We start from the raw sequence: 4,364 nt of genomic DNA, 5'->3' as shown, positions 1-4,364 counted from the left end.
TCTACAGGAAGGGACAGAGCAGGACAACACAGAGGCCCTCTACATGAAGGGACAGAGCAGGCTGTTCTTCTTGAGGAGACTCAGGTCCTTCAACATGTGCATGCTGCAGTCATTCTACCAGTCTGTAGTGGCCAGCGTCCTCTTCTATGCTGTGGTATGCTGGGGGGCTACATCAACTCAAGGGACACCAACAAACTGAACAAGCTGGTGAGGAAGGCTAGCTCCGTGGTGGGAGTCGAGCTGGTCAGACTAGAGGTGGTTGCAGAGAGGGGGATGAGAACTGAGAAGGAAGCTGGCTGCTATCCTGGAGAATCCCTCCCACCCCCTCCACGATGAGCTAGTCAAGATGAGAAGCATGTTCAGTCACAGACTCATACCCCACGACACTCAACTAACCGCCTCGGCCAGTCCTTCATACCAGTGGCCATCAGGCTCCACAACAGTGGGCAGGGACCGCCAGCAGCCGGAGGCGTAAAGAAGGCGAAGCAGCGCCTCTACCGTGTGATTTTTTTCCGTAGCCTTTGTTTGTGAAGACGCTCTCTGATTGGCTAGCCGCATACAGCGAAGGCCCTCTCTGATTGGTTTAGCGCCGAAGGGTCTCTTCCACCTTGTACATATATATTCTCTGCTTCAAAGTGGTTATGCTTTGGCCCTCTTTCGAAGTGGGTTATGCTTAGAGTTAGGGTTAGGGTTAGGGTTAAGGTTAAGGTTAAGGTTAGGGTTAGGGAACAACATATTTATTGTTGTTGAATATGCGGAAGAGACCCTTCGGCGCTGCTAAACCAATCAGAGAGGGTCTTTGCTGTACGCGGCTAACCAATCAGAGAGCGTCTTCGCAAACAAAGGCTACGGAAAAAAATCACACGCCTCTACCACCTGAGACAGTTAAGGAAGTTCAGAGTATCGGGGAAGATACTCCAGTCCTTCTACTCCGGAGCTGTAGAGAGCATCTTGACTGGAAACATCACTGCCTGGTATGGAAACAGCACGGCACAGGACAAGAAGGCCCTACAGAGAGTGATGTGCTCAGCTGAGTGTACTACGGGTATTGCACTACCACTCCTGCAGGTCTTATATAACAAGAGGTGCAAATCCAGAGCCTGCAGAATAATGAAAGATCCTCACCACCCCAACAACAGCCTGTTCAAGCTGCTGCGGTCAGGCAAACGCCTGCGAACACCAGCAACTAGGACAGAGAGACTTCGGCTCAGCTTCTTCCCCCAGGCCATCAGAGTCTTGAACACTGAACTCTCCACATACAAGCACACATGAGCACACACACAACACACACACTGTATACGCTCACACACTAGCAGTCACTTTAGCATGAACACACACACACACATGCTGCACACGCTCACACTCAACGGTCACTTTACACAATGAAAAGGTCACTTTAAAAACAAGAACAGGAGTGGTTCTTGTATAGTAAACAGATGGATATAGCAAGCTAGCATAAGGACACATAGTACAACTGTAGATTGTATAGTATAGCATTGTATAGTAGTGTACATAAGACCCAGTGCCTCATCCGTAGCTAACAGTGTATTGCACTATCGCAGGACCTTAGCATGTCTTACCATGCTTTTTGTAAACTTTATGTACATTATACCTGTTATGTCTTGTTCTTATTACTTGTATTATTGCACAAATGTCTTATTCTCATCCTATTCTATTACTTGTATTATTGCACAATCGCTGCGGGCATGACCCCCTGCATTTCACTGTATGCTTGTATGCCGTGACAAATAAAAACTCTTGACTTGACTTGCTTGAGGACTAACGACAGCAGAACTCGAGAACTACTAGGAATGTCTGATCACTGAGTGTGTCTGACTCCCACCTAAACAGACTACCTAAATGGACAATGTATAACGTATATCACGCCATACGTACCTTATGCTGCACATGTGTATACTGTTTACTTGCTTCTGTAGTATATTTCTATAGAATCCTACAATAATCTAAGGTTATTGTACAGTACAATGAGATTGCTATCTGGAAGGAGGAGAAAGGGATCATACGTGATAGAATTGTTGGTCTCCTCATCTGACTTAAGCAGATGAAGAATAAACGTGTACGCCAGACAACCAGAACTGTATTTCAACTCAACTGATTTATTTGACCCAGGGCCAAGAGTGAATAAAAGGTTATCTTTCACATACAAGGATTATCAGAAAACATTAACATGTCTGCTGTGTACAGGAATCAACAAGGTTTGCATCTCAAACCCCAACAGGTACATAAAACAGTCATTTGTTAACATAATTTGAACATACATTGACAATACTGTAAGCCCTTTTTATATATAAGTAAGCCTGGTTTCTAAGCTAAGTTACATTCTATTCTAACCAAACATAATGGTTCCATCCGGCTTACTTACATAAAAAACAGCACAGTCGTCTCTCTGGTCGGGAGGGGTGGAGCCGCAGACCCATGGGGTTGGGGTGGTCTGGGCTCCTGAACTACCAATATGTTCGCTCTTATATACTATAATTTCTGGCCAATAATAGCACATTTTACTAATACAGTTGGTCCAATCAGGCGGCTTCTGTGGTCGGTCTCCTGTGGGGCTGGCTGGCCCCACCTCTGGGTTTCTCTGGGGGGACGTGCTGGGACAGAGAGAGAGAGGGGGCTTATCTGTGGCCCCCCGTCATTGTCTTCCTGTTGGGGACTGGCCCCAACAGGTTCTTGTCGTCGGGTGGGGGTTGGGTTGATCTTCCCTCAGCGAACAGAAGGGGGGGGGGGGGTCTTGATGGCCCCCCCTCCTTGGTGTGGTCAAATCTCCTCTAAATGAATCTATATGACTATAGATGTCCAATATCATGCAAGTACAGTCAGTGCTTTCTCAGACTGATATAAGACATCCTATGAAACCACACAACCTGTATTCACCAGACTGACACTCTATCTATCTGTGATAGATATACCAGGCTTCCATAACAGGAGTGTAATACCACTTGTTCCTCTGCTATTTAAAGTGAGCCTGTTTACTGTGGGGTGTGACTTCCCCTGTGGCCTTTTATGACCGGCAACTGTCGTTCTCTCCACTCCAATCTTCCCCCTGATCTGGGGTCTGTTTGGCCTGCACTTTTGGCTAAGCCCTGTATTCATTTCTTTTATTCACACATATTAGTTATGGAATTCAAGGTCAATATTTACCACATTTACTCATAGTATATATTTAGATTGTAGTGTCTATTGTAACTATATTTATTTTAATGCAAATATAACTGATAGGGCATACTGTACAGACCCTAATCTGCACCTTGATTTACACTGCCTACTTGCTCATATATACTCAAGAGTTAGTTATATTGTTATATTGTTTACACTGCCTATTTAAATTTTTACTTTCTACTGTCTTCTACTATTATCATGTACCTGTACCTCCCCTCCCCCTCCTGCTATGATGCCTGAATTTCCCCAAGGGGATCAATAAAGGAATATCTTATCTTATCTTATCACCAATCACCAGCCACTCAGCAACCAGAATAGATTTACTATTCTCCAATAAAGTGGAAAGAATCACTAAAACATATAACTACTTAACAGGCCTCTCAGACCACAATATAATTACATTTTCTAGAAAACTCTCAAAACAACGTTTCAGTAAAACTCAGCCCCAACCATTAATCAGAACCATCCCAAAGCATCTCCAACATAGCTTTGAGGTCGCCCTACAAGGGCTTGAGTGGAATGAAATCTATACATGGGATGATGTTGAAATGGGGTGTAATGTCTTGCTGTCTAAAATAAGCAAAGTAATGGAATCTTTCACCAGAAATAGGAGCCAGAGGAAAGGGCAAAAAATCACTCTTCCCTGGATAGATAACGAATGCAGAGGTCTAATGAAAAAAGAGATATATTGCTTAAACAAGCATTAAAGTCAGCAGACAGGCAAAGGTTCTCCCATGCACAAAACCTAGTCACCCACTTCTTATGGAAGGCCGAAGCCAAATATTATGTCTACATCATAGAGAGTGCTAAAAACAGCTAAAAAGTCTGGGAGTACATAAACAAAATGACAGGGAAATACCATAAGCAGAATAACAACAATTTAGAACTAAAGATAGACAATGTCCTGGTGATCCCTGCACTCTTGCTAGTAACCTAAGTACGTTCTTTCTAGACTCTGTTAATGAAATCACACAGCTGTTTAAACCTTCCAAGTTTGTACCACACCCTGTCCAAAATGACCTCCCTATCTTTAATTTGGAGGAAATCACTGAAACCAAGGTGGCAAATACTATTATATCACTGAAAGCATCCAAGGCCAAGGATGCTCATGGGCTTGATACAAACTTTCTAAAAACAAATGTTGACTCCCTGGTGACACCTATTACACACCTGGTTAATTTGTC

This window comes from Notolepis coatsorum, assembly GCF_963971535.1.
Source record: "Notolepis coatsorum genome assembly, chromosome: 7".
Classification (NCBI taxonomy): domain Eukaryota; kingdom Metazoa; phylum Chordata; class Actinopteri; order Aulopiformes; family Paralepididae; genus Notolepis; species Notolepis coatsorum.
This window is presented reverse-complemented; position numbering follows the sequence as displayed.